The 24137-nt window shown below is 40.9% G+C and overlaps 1 pseudogene across 1 annotated transcript; it reads right to left on the reverse strand.

Moving 5' to 3' along the window:
- Window positions 1-11908: 11908 nt before the first annotated feature.
- On the reverse strand, window positions 11909-21245 carry LOC144365783 (butyrophilin-like protein 1; annotated as a pseudogene). The gene is made up of 6 exons (XR_013424547.1): window positions 21227-21245; window positions 19902-20248; window positions 18909-19190; window positions 18569-18802; window positions 12090-12116; window positions 11909-12006 (listed from the first exon to the last, which is right to left on the reverse strand). The product of XR_013424547.1 is annotated as a butyrophilin-like protein 1 (transcript).
- Between the last annotated feature and the right edge of the window lie 2892 nt (window positions 21246-24137).

The following is a 24137-nucleotide window of genomic DNA, read 5'->3' on the forward strand; positions in this document are numbered from 1 at the left end:
TGAGGACCAGCTATCTATGAACTGAGACCTCTGAAACCATGAGCCCCCAAATAAACTTTTTCTCTTCTAAAATTGTTCTGGTCAAGTCTTTTAGTCACAGCAGCAAAAAAGCTGTCAAAAACACTGCATTATAATTATACATAAAAGTAGCATTCATTATGATAAGGTCATACATACAGATACCATAATTTGGTCAATTTCATTCCCCAGTTCTTTTTATTCCCTTTACTCCTCCCTCCCCTCTACATTACTGACATTCCTTCTATTTTTTATGAGAGTCTCACTGTTTTCTTTCCTTTTTCTCTCTAGACTCTGCATATGAGAAAAAAACATTTCATTCTTGAATTTCTGAATCTGGTTTATTTCATTTCATGTTCACATTTACCAGCAAATGACAGAATTTCATTCTTCTTTATGGCTAAGTAGAACTCCATTGTGTATTATATGTCAAATTTTCTTTATCCATTCATCTGTGATGGATACCTAGGCTAGTTTCATAACTTAGCTACTGTGAATTGTGCTACCATAAACAATGAAATGAATGTATCACTATAGTATACTGATTGGATAAAGGCCAAGGAATGGATTAGCTAAGTCATGTGGTGGTTCCATTTCCAGTCTCTTGAGAAATCTCCATACTGATATCCATAGTGGTTTTATTAATTTGTAGTCCCATAATAATGTAAAATTGTCCCTTTCCTCCCATATTCTTACCAGAATTTATTATTATTTACATTCTTAGTGTTTGCCATTCTAACTGGGATGAGATGAAATTTCAGAGTAGCTTTGATTTGCATCTTCATATGGTAATAATGCTCAACATTTTCTTCATATATTTTTTAGTCATTTGCATGACTTCTTTATAGAAAAGTCTGTTTATCTCATTGCCCATTTTACAGCTCAGAGCCCTAGAAAAGAAAGAAAAAACTAATCTCAAAACCAGTAGGAACAGTAAAAATCAGAGTCAAAATTAATAAACTGAGCTGGGCACAGTGGTGTACTTCTGTAATCCCAGTGACTCAGGAAGCTGAGGCAGGAGGATCATGAGTTCAAAGCCAGCCTCAGCCAAAGCAAGGTGCTAAGCAACTCAGTGAGACCCTGTCTCTAAATAAAAAAAAATATGAAATAGGGCTGAGGATATGGCTCAGTGGTCAAGTGCCCCTGAGTTCAATCCCAAGTACTCAAAAAATAATAATCATAATAATGAAATAGAAAAATAAAAAATACAATGTAACAAAGAGTTGTTCTTTGAAAAGGTAAACAAAATTAATTAGCCCTTAGTTAAATTAACCAAAAGAGAAGACCCAAATCAACAAAATCAAAGATAAGAAGGAAGATATCACCACAGATATTTCTGAAATTCAGAGGATCATTAGGATTGATTACAAAAATTTTTATTCCAATAAATTGAAAAACGTATAAGATACTGACAAATTTATAGAGCCATAAGACCTACCTAAATTGAACCACTGGGAAATAGAAAATCTAAACAGACAAAAAACTATAAAAAAGCCATCCAACAAAGAAAACCTTAGGACCAGATGGATTGTCAGCTGAATTCTACCAGACCTGTAAATGTCAAGCCTTCTCAAATTTTTCTGTTAATTAAAAATGGGAGGAACATTCCCAAATTCATCCAATTAAACCATTATCACCTTGATACCAAAACCAAAAAGGAAAGAAAACTACAGACCAATATTCCTGATATCAGTCAAGTGCTGCTGATATTGGTTTTATTACTTGTCAGTGCCCTTGGCAATGGCTGTACCAGTAATAGTGAGTGACCTGAAGCACTTGCCCTCTGACTAATCAGTGCTGCAAACTCAGGGGCTTCATAGGAAAAGGCAATAGCACAAAATATGCCATCCCCTTTGTGTAGCTCACTCAGTCATGACAGAAGTGGTCAGACAAGGTGCTGGGGAGACAACAGTCAGAAACCAATAGGTGTGGTGGCAGCAGGAACTGTTGTATTTCTCTCTGCTGCTATGAGGAAGTGCTACCCCAGGAGTGGTACCTTGGGACCCCCAGCTGTGCACACCTAGGAATAAGACAGTGGCTGAGGCTTTTACCCACCAATAAGTTCCTTCAGCTTTTGTGTCCACCACGGAGCAAGCGGGAGTAAGATATGGCCAGAGCCAGGCAAAATTCCTCTCAGGGCCTCCCTTACCTATGTGAATCCAGGGGCAGGGTGGTGGTCAGCACCTTTCTCCCCAACTCCCAACTCCTTCAGCTGAAGTGCTTGCAGCAGTGACTGAGAGTGGGACATGGTCAGCACAGAGTAAAGTTTATTTCTTGACCTCCCTGGGCTAAGCAACCCAGAGGCAAGACAGCAGCTAAAGCAGGTGTTGTTCCAAATTACCCCAGCAGGCCCCTGTGAGCAGGACAACAGTGGAAACCACTGAGTTCCTTCCCCATAAACAGAAAAAGAACTGTGGGTAGTGCTGGGAGGGGCTGGTAGTAGGTTACTGCCTTCAGACCTGACACCGGTGTGAATCTGCACATAACCAAACAAGTCCCTGGTCTTAGAATGCAAGCTCCCTGATCTCCTGGTTCTTGAGGGCATCGTCCTTCATTTCTCTCCATCTTGCAACATCCATCTCCTACAGGGAAGCTAGAGGGCTTGAGTCAGTCACTCTCCTGGACCAAGTTTGGTTCATGAGACAGTTACCCACTGAGCCACTGCAGTGAAATGTCTGTGAAGTCCCAGAGATAGGAATGTGCAGAGGGGTGTCTGACCCCTACAGTAGTCCAAATACAGACTGTAGTTGTTTTGTTTTGTTTTTTCTCAAGATGGCTCCTGGATGCAACACCTGGGGGTTCGTTGGGCGATAATGTGAAATCCTTTTCCCAAAAAAAAAGGGTATTATGCAGATTTCCATTTATTTATTTAATTAGTCTATAAGCCCATGTTAATTGTAGAACTTCCAATAGCCACATCTGCACTAACAGCAAGGTATCTGGATTGCATCAGATATGCACTGGCAACAGCAAAGCATTTTATCTGATGCTATAATTCTTTGAGGTAAGTACTCTTATAATTTATAAACTTCTGAAAGAAAACTGAAGCACACATATATAGGCTTAAATTGTTTACTGTACTTTCTTATAACAAGAGTATTTTAAGCAATCAAATTCCCAGTAAAAGGACACTAAGCAAGTACTTTACAACAATAAATAAGAGATTAAATTACAGCAGGTCCACTAATATAGAATTTTATATTAGTAAAAAAATCATGGTTTTGAGGGCTGGTATTGTAGCTCAGCAGTAGAGCACTCACCTAGCACATGTGAGGCTCTGGGTTTGATCCTCAGCACAACATAAATAAATAAAGAGGGGGGATTCAACATGGCGGCCTATGGGGAGGTGGTACTCCCATGACCTGCTCCAATGCACTGGCAGAGAGCGAGTTCAGAATGGCTGGATGCTGTCTTGTCACAAATGTTCCATGAAGTTGGGCTATGGTGAAACCTAGGGGAGGAGTTTGAACATCTCAGAGGCTGCAGCATGCTCAGAGGTGAGTGAATCAGAGAGAAACAGCCCAGACCCACCCTTCCCATCGGACACCCCAGGAAGGAAACGGGCATCCACCATAGCAGAGAACTAAAGTCATCAGAGTTTGGCAGATGGGATTGCTTCATAGTGAATTCAGCCACAACAGGTGTGTGACCCTAAGCCCACCATATCTATACAGCTGGGAAAACTCAAAAATCTGTCCCCAGCTCTCCATGCGCATGATTATTGGAGCCAAAGGAAACAGGAAAGGCACCTGACCTCCAACTCCCCCTCCCACCAGGGATGAAAAACGAAACCTTTCTTGCCAGCTCTTGGGGGCGTGGCTATCAGAGGGAATCAGGCAGAATAAGCTGCCCATCTCCAACTCCCATGCTCCACAACCTTGTGGTTTGGGTGAATGGCAAACAGAGAGACTGTCCAGTCATTCAAGACAGCAGGGCATCCAGGAGGCTGTAGGCCCAGAGAGAGAGAATTTTAATATTTATTTTTTAGTTTTCGGCAGACACAACGTCTTTGTTTTTATGTGGCGCTGAGGATCGAACCCGGGCCTCACACATGCCAGGCAAGCATGCTACCACTTAAGCCACATCCCCACCCCTGTTTCCTGCATCTTGAGGGCAGAAACTTGGGGCAGAAAGCACAGCTCCACCTACTGGAAGAAAAAATAATAGAACTCTAAGAGTGCATTTTTCTCGTTTTTTTTTTTTTAATTTTTATTTTTTCCTTTTCTTTTTTTCTACTTCTTTTTCTCTCTCTCTTTCTCTTTATGGATTTCTTCCTTGCCCTTCCCCTACTTTCCTCCCAAGCATTATGACTTCTATTACGTGTAATTTACTAAATGCAAATAGGTGAAGGTTCTGAGGCTGTCTCTAGTGCTCCCAAGTCCGTAGCTGCCCCAAATACTCCTGTCTATTCTGTTAATATTCTCCTTCAGTAGAGCAAATTTCCAAGGTATCTAAGATATACTAACCCCCATACCATCACATCACCTGACCTAAACATAAAGTCCTAAGACCAAACTGCAGTTCTCTATATGCCACCAGAATCCGTATGCCTTTTATGAAACAAATGAATTTACTTTAAATTACAATAAAACCCAACATCTCTAGACATTGTCTCCCATCACAAAGGAGAGATGCCAGAGCTATACAAAACCAAAACAAATTTATAGGAGAAAATAGTAACACAGCAGTCAAACAGAGCTGGAAAGTAACGTGAGCATCATGAAAAAACAAGGAAAAAAGGAACACAAACAATGAAGGACAGCTTAAATTTACAGCAGAACCTAGAGGCATCAAAGAAATGGTCAGATAAAGTACTCAAGGCATATCTGATTTAGATGGAATGGAATCTTAAAAAGGTCATTAGACAGAAATTGGAAACAATGAAAGATCACTTCAACAATGAATTACATAAACAAATTCAAGAAGCAAAAGAACAACGCAACTGGGATATAGAGGTTATAAAAAAAATCAAACAGAAATCTTAGAAATGAAGGAAATTATAAACCAAATAAAAACTCAAATGAGAGTATTTCCAGTAGAGTAGATCAAATAAAAGTCAGAACATCAGACAATGAAGACAAAATATATCATCTTGAAAATAGTCTAGTCAACTCAGAAAGGCTGGTAGGAAACCCTGAGCAAAACATCCAAGAGTTATGGGATATCATAAAAAAACCAACTTAAGAGTCATTGGGATAGAGGAAGGTATAGAGTTCAAAACAAAAGGAATGAGGAATCTGTTAAATGAAATAATTTTAGAAAATTTTTCCAGACATCAAAAATAAATGGATGTCCAAATCCTAGAAGCCTACAGGATGCTGAACTTACAAAACCACAAGAGACCAACTCCAAGACACATTTTTATGAAGATATCCAACATAGAAAACAAGGCGAGAATATTAAAAGCTACAAGAGAAAGGAAACAGATTAGATTCAGGGGTAAGCCAATTAGATTAATGGCTGATTTTTCATCACAGATGCTGAAAGTGAGAAGATCCTGGAACAACGTATTTCACACACTCTAAGATAATGAGTGCCAACCAAGAATATTGTATCCAGCAAAGTTAAGCTTCAGGTTGGACAATGAAATAAAAATCTTTCTCAATAAACAAAAATTAAAAGAATTCACAGACAGAAAACCAGCACTACAAAGCACTATGGGCAAAACACTACACAAAGAGGAAATGAAAAGCAACAACCAAAACCAATAATGGGAAGTACCTCAGTAAAGGGGGTTGGGAACTAATGAAAGAGGAAAAAACAAACCAAATTAAAAACAAACAAACAAACATGACTGGAAGTATAAACCATATATCAATAGTAACCCTATGTGTTAAAGGCTTATACTCACAAATTAAGCAACATAGGATGGTAACCTGGATTAAAAAGAAAAAGTTCGTTCATTATGCTGCCTTTAGGAGACTCATTTGATAGTAAAAGACGTGCATAGGCTGAAGGTAAAAGGTTGGAAAAAATCATACCACTCACAGGGACCTTGGAAGCAAGCAGGGGTGGGCATACTCATATTCAATAAAATAGACTTCAAGCCTACGTTAATCAAAAGGGATAAATAAGGACACTATATATTGTTAAAGGGAACCACTCATCCACAAGACATAACAATTTTCAATATATATGCCCAAAACAATGGTGCTGCTACATTCATAAAACAAAATCTCCTTAAGTTCAAGAGACAAATAGACCACAAAACACAATTATGGGTGACTTCAATACATCTCTCTCACCATTGCACAGATCTTCCAAACAACAGTTGAATAAAAAACTATAGAACTCAATAACACAATTAATAGCCTAGACTTAACCAACATATATAGAATATATCAACCATCATCAAGTGGATATACTTTCTTCTCAGCAGCACATGGATCCTTCTCAACAATAGACCATATATTATGCCATAGGGCAACTCTTAGAAATTATAAAAGAGTAGAGATAATACCCTGCATCTGATCTGGTCATAATGGAATGAAACTGGAAAACAACGATAAAAGAAGGAAGGAAGAATCCTACATCACTTGGAGAATGAACAATATGTTACTGAATGATCAATGGGTTACAGAAGACATAAAGGAGGAAATTAAAAAATTCTTAGAGATAAATGAAAACACAGACACAACATATTCGAATCTATAGGTCACAATGAAAGGAGTTCTAAGAGGAAAATTGAAAATTCATTGCTTGGAGTTCTGTCCTCAAAAAAATAAATAAATAAATAAATAAGTGATCTCACACTTCATCTCAATAAAATTCTGGCAAATCAAATACAAAAACATATCCAAAAGATCATGCACCATGATCAAGTAGGATTCATCCCTGGGTTGCAAGGCTGGTTCAATATACAGAAATCAATAAAAGTTATGTACCACATCAAAAAACTTAAATATAAGAACCATGTGACCATCTCGATAGATGCAGAAAAGGCTTTCAACAAAGTACAACATCCCTTTATGTTCAAAACACTAGAAAAACTCGGGATAATAAGCATTTACCTCGACATTATAAAAGCTATCTATGCTAAGCCTCAGGCTAGTATCATTCTAAATGGAAAAAAATTGAAAGCATTCCCTCTAAAATCTGGAACAAGACAGGGATGCCCTCTCTCACCACATCTTTTCAACATAGTTCTCGTAACACTGGCCAGAGAAATTAGACAGACAATAGAAATCAAAGGCATAAAGATAGGAAAAGAAGAACTTAAATTAGCACTATTTGTGACTGACATGATCCTATACCTAGAAGACCCAAAATGTTCTACCAAGAAATTTCTAGAGCTGATAAATGAATTCAGCAAAGTGGCAGGATATAAAATAAACACATAAAAATCAAAGGCATTCCTGTATGTTAGTGACAAATCCTCTGAAATGGAAATGAGGACAACCACCCCATTCACAATATCCTCAAAAAAAAAAATAATAAAATACTTGGGAATCAACCTAACAAAAGAGGTGAAAGACCTATACAACGAAAACCACAGAACCTTAAAGAGAAAAATAGAAGAACTTAGAAGATGGAAAGATATACCTTGTTCATGGATGGCCAGAACTAATATCATTAAAATGGCCATATTATCAAAAGTACTCTATAGGTTTAATGCAATGCCAATCAAAATCCCAATGGCATTCCTCACAGAAATAGAAAAAGCAATCATGAAATCCATCTGGAAAAATAAAATACCCAGAATAGCATAAGCAATTCTAAGCAGGAAGAGTGAAACAGTTGGTATAGCAATACCAGATTTTAAACTATACTACAGAGCAATAGTAACAAAAACAGCATGGTACTGGTACCAAAACAGGCGGGAAGACCAATGGTACAGAGGAGAGGACACAGAGACCAATCCACAAAATTACAACTACTTTATATTAGACAAAGGTGCTAAAAGCACACAATGGAGAAAGGATAGCATCTTCAACAAGTGGTGCTGGGAGAATTGGAAATCCATATGCAACAAAATGAAATTGAATCCCTTTCTCTCACCATGCACACAAGTTAACTCAAAATGGATCAAGGAGCTAGGAATCAAACCAGAAACTCTGCATCTAATAGAAGAAAAAATTGGTCGTAATCTCCATCTAGTGGGGTCAGGCTCCAAATTCCTTAATAGGACATCTATAGCACAAGAGTTAATAACAAGAATCAACAAATGGGACGTATTCAAACTAAAAAGTTTTTTCTCTGCAAGAGAAATAATAAGTGAGGTAAATAGGGAACCTTCAGCTTAGGAACAAATTTTTACCCACCACACTTCAGATTGAGCACTAATTTCCAGAGTATACAAAGAACTAAAAAAGTTAAACAACAAGAAAACAAATAACCCAATCAACAAATGGGCCAAGGATCTGAACAGATATTTCTCAGAGGAGGATATACAATCAATCAACAATTACACGAAAAAATGCTCATCATGTCTAGCAATCAGAGAAATGCAAATTGAAACCACTCTAAGATACCATCTCACTCCAGTAAGAATGGCAGCCATTATGAAGTCAAACAAAAACAAGTGTTTGTGAGGATGTGGGGAAAAGGGTACACTTGTACATTGCTGGTTGGACTGCAAATTGGTGCAGCCAATTTGGAAAGCAGTATGGAGATTCCTTGGAAAGCTTGGAATGGAACCACCATTTGACCCAGCTATTCCCCTTCTAGGACTATACCTAAAAGACCTAAAAAGAGCATACTACAGGGATACAGCTACATCACTGTTCATAGCAGCACAATTCACAATATGTAGACTGTGGAACCAACCTAGATGCCCTTCAATAGATGAATGGATAAAAAAATGTAGCATTTATACATAATGGAATATTACTCAGCAGTAAAAAATAAAAAATCATGACATTTGCAGGGAAATGGATGGCATTAGAGCAGATTATGCTAAGTGAAGTTAGCCAATCCCTAAAAAAAATGCTGAATGTCTTCTTTGATATAAGGGGGGTGACTCAAAATAGAGCAGGGATGAAGAGCATGAGAAGAAGATTACCATTAAACAGGGACAAGAGGTGGGAGGGAAAAGGAGAGAGAAGGGGAATTACACAGAAGATGGAAGGAGACCATCATTATTTTACAAAATTACATATAAGATGGTGTGAGGGGGAAGAAAAAAAAGAGAGAGAGAAATATGTTACAGTAGATGGGGTAGAGAGAGGTGATGGGAGGGAAGGAGATGGGAGGGGGAGATAGGAAGCACAGCAGAACACAACAGACACTAGTATGGCAGTATGTATAAACGTGGCTGTATAACCAGTGTGATCCTGTAATATGTACACTGGAAATTTAAGAATTTATACCCCATTTGAATCTAAATAAATAAATAAATAAATAAATAAATAAATAAATAAATAAATAAATAAATAAATGTATTTTATCCACCTACAACTAAAAAGTACATATTTTTTTAAAAAATCATGGTTTTGAATCATTTTTCATTACAGGGGAAAATGTGCACAGGACAATATGAACTTTACCAACTTGCTAAATCATTCTAAGCTTTAAATGATCTGCAAAATCTATAAAATAAAATTTTTTTATTTTTTTTCATAAGGATGTGCATTGAGATAAAATAATGTTTTTAAAACTAAATAGAAGCTACATAATAATGGCTAGCATGATTTTTTTAAGAGAGAGAGAGAGAGAGAATTTTAATATCTATTTTGTTAGTTTTAGGCGGACACAACATCTTTATTTGTATGTGGTGCTAAGGATCGAACCCAGGCCACACACACATGCCAGGCGTGTGCGCTACCGCTTGAGCCACATCCCCAGCCCAAATACCATGATTTTCATACACCAAGAATAACTGAATTTTTTGAATATTTAATATATTCTAGTCACTGTATTGGGTTTGAGGGAGAAAAATGAGATGGAGAGACCTCCTCTTGTGTAGACACCTATATAGCAAAAGAAATACCCCCTGGAACACATGATTTCACATAAGATGTATATTTCCGTTACTACAGTACCAAGGCTAAATCAGTTTATTTCAGGAGTGGAAAAGATAGACCTAGATAAGAATTGTTAAAAAAGAACACCCAGAAGTGAATGAGACTGACAAGAGGACTTTATATGGATAAAAATAAGGCAAAAACTGTTCTAAGCAGAGAATTCTTTCCACATAAAGGCAGCATGTTGTATGCTAGTTTTTGAGGAATAGCAAGCAATCCCAAGTGTCTAACCTAAAAAGAAGATAAGGTTATTTGGACAGTTAATTATGTACTTTCTGTGTCTTGCAAGACCTCTCTCTCCCTCCCTCTCTCTCTCTCTCTCACCTTCTGGTCTGCCATGAGGTAAACCACTCACTCCGCCACCTGCTCCCTGTCATGACATGACTGACATTCTGCCTCAGAAACAATGAAGCCAGGTGACTATAGACTGAAACCTCTAAGAATGTGAAGAAAATAAATCTCTCCTCCTTATAGGTTGATTTTCTCACAGAGAACAAAAGGTGACTATCAGACTATTGATTTCCTTGGAAATTTCTGGATAATAAACTTCTATCATCTGAGAGTACAAATCTGAAAAAATAGAACAGGGGACCATTCTCAACCTCAAGGTTCCTCTACAAACATTCAATTCCAGTATTGGGGTATCCTTTTGTTGTTGTTGTTTGTTTGTTTGTTTTTTGTTTTGTTTTGTGTGTTGTTGTTTTTTGAGATAGGTTAGCACTATGTGTCCAACCTTGTCTCAAACATATGTTCTAAAGTGATACTCTTGCCTTAGCCTCCCCAGTAGATGGGACTACATGAACGTGCTGCCACACCTGTCTGAAATATATATATATATATATATATATATATATATATCCTCATAGTTAAATTCCATATTCCCTAAACCAGTTACAAAACAGTCAACATTTATTTTCTGGTAGCTGAATGTAAGACATGAACAGAACTCTCACACATCTGAAGTCTGAACAAAAAGCAGGAGGAAAAGCCCACTGAGCCTCCTAAGCATCATCTCAGGGGACTTTGCCACAAGGAGTCTGTAGCCAAAGGAACAGCCACAGTAAAGGATCATAGACAGCAGGGACACCATGAAGATAAAATCTTGGAATGTCAGGGAAGTAATGGAGATTCAGCCGCTGGGGGAACACCATCAACACCACAGCCCAAGCTGATCCTCTCTGTTGGGGTGCTCAGGACCTCCTCTAAAAGACGTGAATTGTGAAGGGGTAGAGGGAACCCCTCAGACTCACTTGGCATAGAGCAGATGGTCATGGACACATGTCCATACATAAACATGAAGTATGGAAAGAGAGTTCCAGAGAAGGAAGCTGGAGGGAAAGAGAAAATGTGAGAACCATCAATCATATTATAGTAGGAGACACCCCTTTCACTGTAGTCCAGGAAGACCCCCCACTCTGCAAAGATTCTGCCTAGGAGATTACAAAAACATAGGACCAGTTCAGGCAAAATATCTATTGTTAAACTTCTCCATGACCCAAACCCCCTATCTGGTACTTCCTTGTGCCAGCCTGTTCTGCTCACATCTTTCCTGCAGACTCCCAGAGTCCACTTGCTTAAGAATTCATTCTCTATCTCCACTTCCTAGTACCATCTTCCTGGTGTGATGCCCTCAAGACCCAACACACTGCATTTTTCATCACAGTACACACAGGGGTCCTTCCAGGTCAGGCACGTCTTTTCATGACAAACAGAAAGCCTGTGGTGAGCAGAGTCTGAATCCAGTGTGACAGAAACTGTTGAGAGAGTTATGAATCATGCAAGGTCCTCACATGCCCAAAGACAAAGCACACAGCCACCCACCACCTCAGAGCCACATCAATGCCTGAGCTGAGGAGGGGATAAGCCTCCTGAGATACAAGTCTTATAACTCAAGCCCACATCCTCTACCAGGAAAAGGAGCCAGAGGCTTATTTGGGGCTTAGACTTGTGACAGGTCCCTTGAGAACCAGTACCAGTGTTGTGACCGTCACTTCTGCCACAGCAACACCATTGGTGATGCCAGCACCTGAATCACCACAGAGAATTTAAGGAGAAGCCAGAAACCATGAGGACAACAGGAGGAACACCTAGAAGCACACAATCACTCACAGGCTTGGAACCGTTCCTTCTGCCAATCTACAAGAGAACACACATCTCATATCAGGGATTTGCAGAGTCTCTACACATCAGGGTCAGCACCCAGTCTTCTGAAACAGCAATGTGGGAGGAAGAAGGCAAAATCTGTGTGAAAACATTCAGCTGCTGTATTTATTTCTTACACACAAACATATACAAACCCACCCACACACACACACACACACACACATACATGTGCACACACACACACACACACACACACACACAACTCACACATCCTGCTGTAGCCTTCCATGAATACTAAGCCAAAAAGCTTAACACCCCAGGAATAAAATGCTGGATGTCAATCTGAAAGGTCACTGTTCACGTTTTTAATATGTTCTCAAGACACAGACACACAACCATCCTAACAACTAGGTTATCTTGTGATACAATTGAGGTTATCAAAATTTCTAAGACCTCCATTTACTTATAAAGAACTGATTATGCTGAACTTGTAAGGTTAGTTCTAAGCCATGAGTAGAGAATTACATCTAGCTTAGCTGAATTTGGAGGATGACAATAAATCATGAGTGTAGGGAACTCAGAGAAATCTTACCCATTTAGGTGACAGTGGAGAGGGGTTTAAGATGGAAGAAAAAGAAGTTCAAAACAAGAAACAAACATATCCAGTGAGAGGTCAGCACTAGTGACTATTCTTCCACTTCTCACAGACCAATAGGAGAAAAACATCCTTACAGATATGGGGGAACCCAAAAATATTGGACCTAATCATTTGCCTACCATAAGAATTGCCTGAAGAGTTTTAAAGCTTCCAGCTATGATAGAACCCATACTCCTACACTCCAGAGTGTGTGAATACGTTAAATACATGACTAGGTAACTGTATCAATGTGATTAAGATTCAGGTTCTTGAGTAAGGGGAGATTATTCTGGAATCTCTGGATCAATCCAAAGGAATCACATGAACCCTTGTAAAACAGACCTTTCTTGTCTGTGTCGGAGAAGGATAGAATCACAGAAACAAGGTCAAAAACATGCTGTGCTGCTGGCTTTGAAGATGGAAGAACAGGCCCCCAAATGAGGGAATACAGATGGCCTCTAGAAACCGCCTCCAGAAAGAAACACAGCCTTGTCCACACCTTCTTGGACTTCTGACCTACACACATGTAAGATAATATATTTGTGTTGGTTTAAGTCACTAATTTTGTACTAATTTGACAGCAAATAGAAAACTAATATGCCTACATAAGTGACACACCCAACATGGAACAAAGTACTGGCAGAGAAATATACTTTCAGAAAACATGAAACTCCCTGTTTCCTGCACACAGGAAGCTGAGGACCCAGAAAATATAACATGCTCTGCTAGATAATGAAGAGACATATAGGTGTCCAGTGAGTCAGTGAACCAGAAAACGACTGAAGGTCATAGGAAAAAGCCTAATGGCAACCAGGAATAAGTTTCACAGACCTTGGATTTTACCTCAGGGTCAGGAGAAAGGAGACCAAGCAATGAGGTGAGACCTGCCTTTTCTCAGGAGACACCAAACCAATGGTCTTATGAACCAGTTCACACTAGCCTCCTTATGATGAGGACCTGAAATAACTAAGAGAAAACACATGGTCCCTCTTCCACCACTGTCCCAAGGCCAAATAAGTCTCCTCCAATTTCCATACTCCCTTTTGAGAAGAAGATAGGAAGGTCATTGACCAAAGCAAATTCTACATATGGCATACACTTCAAAATGTCTTCATTTGAAAAGCTTTTGCCTCTAACAGGGCAGAGATCCCAAAGCCTCAGGAACAAGATTAGGATGATGAAAATAATAAATGAATAAGATCTTTTCTTTCTTAAAGATTTGTGTTTAAATTTGTGCCCTCCATGTCCACTAACCCAGGTTCAATCACATACATTGCTATTTCCATCTTTGTTGAGTTGCTTGATAAACTAGATAATACTAAATGGCTGAGCAGACCCAAATGATTTTTGGATAAAAGTAAATTTTGCTCATTTTTCACCAACACATTAGTTGGAATCCAATTATAATTTTATATATAATAACTGACTGAGATTATCAAAGGAGAAGCAAAGGGAGTTCAAGGAAGCAGACGGGAGAAAAAAAGAAGGACTGAAAGAAAAAAAACTTTGAGACTTTCCAATGTATCAAGTACTATGCTGTGTGCCTTATAATGCACTCTTCACATAATTCCCACAGAAAATTTTAATTTATAACTCATTGGTACAATTTCATGAACAAGATGAGATCAGACATTTGTCCACCTCACACTATGGACCTGTTAATATGAAAGTGTAAATTCTAGAATAGCAATGGTGTTTATCCTTACAAAATAAAAGAGTATGCAAGGTATACATGAAAACATATAGACATTAATTCAACAGGTAATGGGGAGATGGTTAAAAAAAGACTATTTGATCCTTTTTTTAATGAACATGTCCCCAGAAAAAATCATTAAGATTCTCAGAGTGTTCCTCATACATCTGATCCGAAAGCCTCCTTGATGCCATGGCTCACCCTTCTCTGTCTCTCACAGTCTATATCCCTTATGTAAAAAAGATACAACCAAAGAAGAAAGGGCATATTAGACAAATTCAGATGGCACAGGTCCTAAATTCACCTCCAGAGTTGAAGAGTCTTCTGGACAATCTTTCATTGCATTGGAAACTGCCTTAGCATATGCCTGTCCTGACTGCTCTGGAAGATTGAAGTGGTCTCATTATCGCAGGAAAACTCAATGAGATAATCACTTGGAAATGGCTTAATGGAATTCACATACACACACATGTTCACACACACACACTGTATTCACTGAAATCTCTCAAAGATATGTCAAGGAGTTGGTTACATTTCATGCACACAATTGACCTGCAAATCCTCTTCACACTCAATTCAAACCACCCAGGATGTGATTTTCCATCTCTCACTGCTTCAGCACACCTAAAATTTCTACGTGCATCTTGAGCACTCTACTTTCCTTCTCACCTCCTCACTCTTCCCACATCATCTTTTCTTCTCTCATTTGTTCCACAACCTTTCTCAGGTAAACAAATTTAACATCTCCAGATTCTTCCTTTTATGATTTTCATAAATCAATATATATATATATATATATATATATATAGTATAATAAATATAAATACATTATAGATTTAGATATCATATATTATATATTATATTGTATATACATTATAACAAATATATAATAAAATAAAGGTGTGTGTGTGTATATATATATATATATATATATATATATATATATATATATATCTCCAAGAACAAGCCCAACAAGCAAAGCAAAATTCTATTAAAAGCAGAGAATTTTTTGTGAACATTATTAATTTCATTTTGTTCCTATAACAGAAACACAAACACAGAACATTGCATATACTTTCACGTGGTACCAGACACCCTAAGCATCCTGGACACCAAACTCAGAACACCAAAAACTAATTTCTCAACAATTAAGGTGCTTAGTAGAAACCCAGCTAGGTCAGCAAGTCAGAGCATGAGGTGGCTGAGAGGTGACCAATATCCAAAGGATCAGGAAGAAAGAAGAAAATCAAACCTGGACCTAAACAGTATGAATCTGGGGTAAAGAGAATAAGAACCAAGTCCCCACATTAGAAAGATGTAAGTCCTAAGCTGTCAAATATGATTTCTGAAATTTTATGGAGACCAGCAATTCCTATCCACAGTTCCAACCCTGCTCCATCCAGACTCTCCTCACCACTGAACTCTCCAGTGTCACTGCATCAACAACAAATACCAGGTGAACTTGATGTTTTCAAGATCTGCAACTAATACTAGCCTGCAGTAGATGGTGAGCCTAGAATATGTTCATTCCTCAGCTCCAGAACATGAAAAACTAAAATCAAAATTAAAAAAGACATTTTGGAAATTACCAACAATGAAGAATGATTTATGACTGAGGTTGTGGCTCAGAGGTAGAGTGTTCACCTAGCATATGAGAGGCACTGGGTTTGAACCTCAGCACCACATAAAATAAAATTAAGATATTGTGTCTACCTAAAAGTTAAAAAATAAAATAAAATAAATGAAGCATTATTAAAATACAGAAATGTGAGGTGACTTCTGTGGTCCAAACCCAAGGAGAAGTCCCTGTGATCTTCCAGTGCAAGTTATAATCATTTTTCTCTCCTTTTAGGAGAATTTAGTTTGGAGACGGGGCAGATTGATGTGTGATGATTATGACAGAAAAAAACAAGAGAAGTTAAAAGTGTTCACTGGGAGGGGTGGGAAACAAATTAGAGAAGAGAGAGCAGGAAAACCCATCCCATTCTGGGTGGAGGCCACTGATACAGAAGGGCAGAGGAGGATCCTGGAGGAGGGAAGGTCAATGAAACACCAGAGTCACTTACCTGCATACAGGGGGGGCCTTCCGCCAGGCTGAAAGGGAACACACAGTGGTGAGACCACAGCTAAAACAAGCCTGCTCAGCATGAATGTGCCTGTCCTGGCCTCCCCTCTATTCTAAAGATGGGACTACCCACAGGAGGAGAGAGCCAGAAAGGAAATGGCCTCTTGCAGTATGCAGGGACTGCAGGGTATTGTGGGAAATCCCCTGGACCACAGATCAAGACGACTGCTTACAGGCCAACTTCTGCCACTGTCTCACTGCTTTCTCTCTGTCAGAAAATCGTCTGCCTGAAAACTCATAAAAGTCTATATTCTATTTGTCTTTATTCAGTTTTGCTACTAAGGATAAAAGTTATACTATGTGTGTAAATATTTGAGAGGATAAAATATAATTTACTCAACAATTGTCAGAGATATTATTATATCCAGGCCTTCTCTGGCAAAGATATATTTGGGAAAGGGGTGAGAATGTAGCCCGTGGTAGAGGGCTTGCCTAGCATGCAGGAGGCGCCAGATTCACAGCTCATTAGCAAAAAATTAAAAAATAAAAATGAAAAAAACATTTGGGAAATTACCAAAAATGAAGAATGATTTAAAGATAGGAATGTAAGGTGAGTTCTTCCGTAAAAATACACAACTTTGGGGGCTGGGATTGTGGCTCAGTGGTTCAGCATTCACCTCACACATGCGGGGCCCTGGGTTCGATCATCAGTACCACATAAAAGTAAATAAATAAAATAAAAGTATTATGTCCAATTACAACTAAAAAATAAAAATAAATTTTAAAAACCTAACTTTTCACAAGTGAAATTTTTCTAGAGAATGAGAACCACTATTTCAAGAAGTACTTGGTTCACTCCACCACATGCTCACTGGTAGTGAGCAGCCTACTTGGATTAGCACCTTTGGGAGCTGGAGAAAACATAATTTCTCAATGGTGAGTTGTTGGGAGTAGAACAGAAGGTCACACTCCTAAACTTAATGACTCTGTTTACTTATACAGATCATTTAACGAACTTTTAGTATTTGCCTTTAAGCTTCTAAGTGCAAACCAACAGCTAGATGCACTGAAAGCTAAAAATTCATATTCTCACATGAGACCCACACAGGTGATGGTAATGTGGTTCCCATCAGTGGAATATGCTGGCTGCAAAATGAAACCTAAGAAAAATAAAATGACGAAAAAAACCACAGAACACAGAAAATATTTTTAGAAAGCAGGGGTGGGACAGGGTAGTCGATCATACAGATCGAGCTTCTATTCTAAACCTGCAAAATGGAGCCCATGCTTGCTTTTTTTTTATATCAGGGAACATCAAAGGCCTTCCATACAATGTCCTTCACCAAAAAAAGTCATAGGTGGGCTGTCCAGTTCCCAATGAGTTACACCCACCTCCACAGCTACTATGAGGTTATCTAGTAGGTTGTGGATAAAGGTTATGTGTCTTGGGAAATCTATTACATGGGAGAGCCACAGATAGTTTCCAAAGTTAATCCTCACCATCACACCCAAGTTTCCAAGCTCTAGATAGGAAATAGCAGCCAAGATCTAGGAAAGCTCAGGGAGCAGGGTTCTGGCTTCCACTAGCTTCCAATTAGCTTCCCATGGATGGTGACACACATGTCTGCCTAGATAGAAAGAAGGAGAAGGGAGACCAGGTAGGATAAGGAAACAAGAGATACCTGGAGAGTCATGTACCAGACAGATAAGCAGCTTTACTCTGATCTGAAAAAAAAAAAAAAAAAAAAAAAACAAGAAATAGCGGAGGTAGGAACTAGAATGTCTGCTAACAAAGAAACATACAAAATTCAGGCAGGAAAGCAGAACTTACTGAGATCTGCCTTGAGTTCATCTGAACGAAAAAGAAAAACAGCATGAATGCGCATCCCCAAGAAATGGAAAGACTGTGTGCCTGAAAAACTCCAGAAAAACATTTCTATTTATTGAATTTCTAACTTCAAACCCACCCAACCCCACTGACTCTAGCTGTCCTCTTTGATCTCCTCAGTCTCCTCCTCTGGGCCCAGGACCCTGGATCTCCCTAGAGAGCTGGACCCCAGACCCTGGCCCCTGTCAGCTGTCCCACTCACCACCAGGTCTGCACTTGCCCTGTGGGGTCTTACCAATGGCCTTCAGCACCTCTTCCTTTGCCTGCTGTTTCTCCGCCTTAAGTTGCCACGGGTGCTTCTTTTCCTGCCTCACCTGCATCCTTCTGGAATGTGCTTTTCTGATAAAATTGCTAGCCCCCAAGAGTAGGAGCCCCAGCATGATCAGGATCACAGCAAATGCTGGCTTCCAGGGAGAAGCCTGAGGGAAGAAGGGCTCTGTGGCCCAGGCAGACAGAGGTCAGGGGCACACCCAGGAGGGCCAGCACACTCAGAGAGGCCAGCCCTCCCCACAGCTCTGCTGGGAGTGGGAAGCAGCACTGACCTGGGATGTAAATAGCCATGGCCTTCTCCTGGCCCAGGACAGGGTTGAGGACAGAGCAGGTCACATTCCCCACAGAACTGTCTCTCACCACCAGAGTGGCCTCCACACCGAACAGCTCCTCACTGTCTTGGATGTGGGCCTCAGAAAGTGCTGGGAACTTGTTTCCACTGAGGTCTCTCCACTGCACCTGGGGCTTTGGGAACCATCCTGAGGCTTTGCACACCACACGCACTCCATCCTCTTCTGGCCCTTCTATGTGCACTTGGGGGTCAGAGCCCATCCCTGTGGGAAGGAAGCTGTGTAGCCCCAGGAGGCCACCTTGGGCTCTGAGACCCCAGAGTTGCCTATGAGTTACACAACTTCATGGGGAAGGTTTTCCATGTTGAATTCTGGGGGTTCTATCAGAAGGGTCACCTAAAAGAGGGAATTAAAGCAAGGAGCAGGACCCACACAGGGCAGTGGGCTCTTCTAGTGAACTGTGAGGCCAGAGGCAACACAAAGAATTTGGTCCCAAGGCTCCCTCCATGAATCTCAGTCTTTTCACCTCACACACTCTTCTGGGACATCTGCCTCTCTGTGTATATCATTTCCAAAATTGTATTGCATGACTACCTAGTTTCCTTAATTCTCTTCCCCTACACCCATGTTCCCATGAGTTATCTTTACTAGGTTTCGTCACAAACATTTCAAACTCAAAACTCCAAAACATGTTGTGCAGAATTATTTATTATAATTATTTTTCCTTTGTCTCTAGGAGGTAAACTCACTGCTGGAGTCTATGCTATACTGATATATCTCTGGTGCACAGAACAAGTCCCCCCATATTTGAGATGCCCAATATACAGTGTTTGTATTGATCAATGAAAAACTGAATGAACCATTTTTTTTTCCTCTATTTCACCTATTGAATGTGAGGCTAAATTAGATGGTCCCTGATATTCCCACTAAATCCAGTACTCCCAAGGTCTCCAGAATAGATATCGATTAACTAACCTGCCACCTTTAGTTCCAAATCAGCCTTTTCAGAGAAGCCTCCATGAATGAAGAGGCAGGTGTATGTTCCATTGTCAGAAACCTGGACCTTGTGGATGTGCACAGCAGCCTGCCCCTGGGTGAGGAACTTGCTCACCAGTGAGGTCCACCCTCTATAATCAGCCATCTGCTCCTCAGTCTGTTCCCATTGGTTCCAGTAGATGAACACTGCTTGTGAGAATTGATGCAGAACCACCTCAGTTCCATGTTCTCTGCATTGATGCCAGGGACTACGGCGCAGGGCAGTATGGCATCCTTGCCCAGCACTGCCACAATGGGGTGGTAAGGGCTAATAACCTGGAACTGCTCTGTGGACACAACATGGGGGGAAAATCTAGAGAGACACAGACCAAAAAACAGAGAATATATACCATCAGGTGGGAAGGCCAGGAAAGCTGGGGCAGGGGCCATATTAGATGACACCTGAGGTTTGATAGATTTGGAAGAGATCTTCTGACTATATGATATGGCCCAAAAACTATGCCAAAGACACTCCCTCACTGGCATCTGCTCCTGGTCCCAGGCCCTTCCATGAAGTAATCTCTAATTCAGTGGTTCTCAAGCTTTCATGCACCTGAACCACTAGGATGCCTTATAGAGTACACATAAGTGGGCCCCACTCCAGAGTGTCTCATTCACTAGATCTGGGGTGGGCTAACGAATGTGCATTTACTAGGAGTTCCAAGGGTGGTGTGGGGAGCACACCTTGGGAACACCAGGCCTAAATTGCCCTGTCTCAGGTCAAACCTGAAAACAGACAAAGTGCACACCTATGGTGAGATCAGACTCTGGTCATTCAGCCACACCCAGGAAATTCCCCTCTTCCAATTCTAAATTTTTTACTTCAGTCTATATTTTTATCCTCCACTGAGGGAGGAGAGAAATACATATGCACTTTAAAACACAGAGTCAAATGCTACTTAATGCTGTGAAAATCCTGTTCTCTGTCATTCATGGAAACCCCCATCACTGCATGTTCAAGAAGCAAGTTCACATCACTCTCCACCCCCTTGGTTCTCTTGGACTTCTGAGGCTAACACATGACTCCTCTGCAGGACATGCTGCAACACCTCCAAAGAGCTACTCTCAAACCCTGTGCTGCTCCACTCTGGTCTCAGCCACCATTAAATCTCAACTGGAGGATGACTAGGATTCCTGACCTCAGTGATCCTTTTAACAGGTGAGCTAATCCATGTTGCTGCTCTGCTCAAAGCCTCCGCATGGCTCCCCAATTCTCCCCAGGACTGACAAGGTGGACACATTTCCCAAGACCTCTCTGAACTCACCTGCTGCTTCTCTCCCCATGGGCTCTAGTCCAGCCAACCCTGGCCTCTGTGCTTCCTCACACCTCAGCACACTGCCAGCTCCTCCCCTTGAAGGAACCCTCCTTCCAAATGGTCCTACAACTCACTCCTCCTTCTCCAGGGTTATGTTTCCATCTACACACCACCTCACTGAACACTGCTGCCTGCCCACACTTGCCTCCCATGCCCCTGACTGCCCACACTCTGCCCTGCTGCATTTCCCATTGTGGCCACCTCTTCCAACACATTTAGGCCTCTTTGCCTACTTGCAATTATTATCACTTTCTCCTGCCAGAAGGTAAACTTTATGACAAGATTTCTGTCTGATTCTTTCATAGAATAACACCTAGCAATCAACATTTCACTAATATTTCAGGAATAAAATGAATGAATGAATGGAATGCATGCATCACACATACAAGAAAAGGCAAGAAAACAAAAAATGAGGGAAAATATATTTTCAAATGTTTTTCTATCTTGCTTTTTAAAACCAGAAAGGGAGACAGATGGGGACACTCACCTGTGGACAGCTGGACAAGGAGAAGCAGGGAAGTGAGACAGCAGGGCAAGGAGCGACTGCAGTGCCCTTCCATATCTTTAGAGCTGGGGAGAGAGATGGGGATGAGGGCCAAGACCTGCAGGCAGGAGGCAAGTCCAGCCCAGAGCTCCAGCACCTCAGCATAGAGAGCAGGGCTCAGGGCTGGACAGCAGGCCCCCGCTGTAGCAAAGCATTTCCTATTGGTTCATCATACTAACAGGGTTCTGGGCCTCCCACAACCCTGACACTGTCAAACAGCTGAGCCCAGGCTCCTTTCAGCTCTTCTGGGAAGACTGTGGTATCAGGAAACAATAGAATTACCTGGTAATAAACTGTTCCTTTCTTCCCCACCTCAACCACAGGGCAGCTCTACTTGGCCTTTCCTTTCCCCATACCTGGAGCTCTGTGGTGAAAGACATTCCTCTCTCTGTCTCTGTTATTCACCATTCATGACTCCCTCAGAAAGGAGGGCCCAGATTCAGGGTCCCTATCAGGAAGGACATTCACCTCCTGCTTCTCTCTTGTTCTTCCCTCTAATTATGCACAGGTTTGGCCTGGGCAGTGTCAGAGACAGACACATCCTCAAGGAGGCTGTAGTGCCCCTCACTGGAGCCCAGAACCCTGTCCTGCTTTTATTTTAGATGTGGAGTTCACCTAATCCTGAACCTCAGCCCATTCCCTTCCACATTTTTTTTTATCTTTTAGAGATTAAAGAGCCCTAGTCAGAGAAAAGACCCCAAATCCTCTACTATTTGGAAGGAGCAGGGAGAAGGCAGTCTGTGGTATAAGGAAAAATAAAGTCTGGTATCCTCTTCTAGGCTGCCCTCCAGGCTCAGCCACTCTCAAAATGAACTTCTTGGCCTCCGTTTCCTTATCAGTATGATGGGCATAGTTACAACATCTACATCCCAAGTTTGTAATGAAAACGATGAGAATTTATAATCACTATACATGTAATTAGAACAGGGCCTAGGCCCAGAAAATATTACAGAAATATCATTAAAACAAATGAATAAAGGAACAACCCTCATTAAGCTTCTCCTGGTTCTTCCTAGAACAAGACTGTCCCACCTGCCCACCCCCACTGACTCTACCACTACCTCATCCTCAGCTTCTTCCTGCCACTAGCTTCTCCCTGGTTTCCTCCTCTTAGGTCAGAGGTGTATTCAAAGCCAACTTACCTACTTCTCTGTTCTCCCCCCTAAGAAAGGCTATGACTTCCTGAAGTGTTTGAAACACAGCAGCTGGAGATAGATCAGAGTCACAAGGACCCCAGAAGGCCCCAAAGCTGCCCTCAGAATTTGCACCTGCCCCGAGCTGCTCTCAGAGCTCAATCCTCTGCTTCTGAGTCCAATGCTGAGGACCCACATTCCTTACTTCCAAGAGGCAGTTTGTTCCCAGGAAATGGGGAAAAAGCAGAGCTGGATATAAGTTGCAGTGATCTCTGCAGAGTCTCTGACACTGGGACCCCCACTAAGCCCTCCCAGTCAGAGGAGCAATCCCTCTCTGGCTCCTTCCATTATCTAAAGTGAAAGCTTGCAAAATGATCCTGGGCAGAGGGTGCCTGCCCTCTGGACATTGCTCCCTTTACTGTGAAGTAGACAGGAGAGCACAGCAGCAAGAAAGGGTGCCCACAATTTTCCTGGAACACTGCAGAACAACCACACTTAGAGGTGAAATGCCACCACCACCCCACAATGCCACCATGAATCACTGCCCTAAGGGCAGATTCCCCAAGGCCTAGAATTATAAGGGAAATCTTACAAAAAGAAGAAAACAAACTTATATTGAATTCCTACTGAGTATCAAGAACTGTGCTACATAAATTTTACTTACGCCATCTCAATATCACAACTGCAGAGATAAAGCCATGAGCCCTGCCATCTGGTAACACCAATCTAGTAACTTCCTAGAGGAGGGAGAGACTTGCTGTGCCAGGAGACTGCCTCCCCCCACCACATCTCCAGCCCAGCCCAGCCCCCTGCCCCAGGTAACTCAAGTGATCAAGATCCTGAAAGGGACTTTGGACTCTCAGTTGCCTCATTTACTTGGCCAGAAAGCTTATCTCACCCTCAACTGAGCTTTCTCCCTCCCAAGGTTGCCCTTTGCCTTCCATTTGGGGAGGAGGGGGTGGAAGTAGTGACAAAGTGCAGGTCAGGTCTCCTTAAAGAACACTGGCAGAATCCTTGACCAGCACTGGCAGGGGACGCTGGACATCAGCACTGTCCTCTCCCAGCTCATCAGGATTACTGTTCAGCTGCTTTGACAAGAAACATTATTCACTAAACCACAAATTATTTTTCTTGTATAAACATAAATGATCCTTATACTAATGAAGTTAATATTAACTTTCTT

This window comes from Ictidomys tridecemlineatus, chromosome 8 (assembly GCF_052094955.1).
Source record: "Ictidomys tridecemlineatus isolate mIctTri1 chromosome 8, mIctTri1.hap1, whole genome shotgun sequence".
NCBI lineage: Eukaryota > Metazoa > Chordata > Mammalia > Rodentia > Sciuridae > Ictidomys > Ictidomys tridecemlineatus.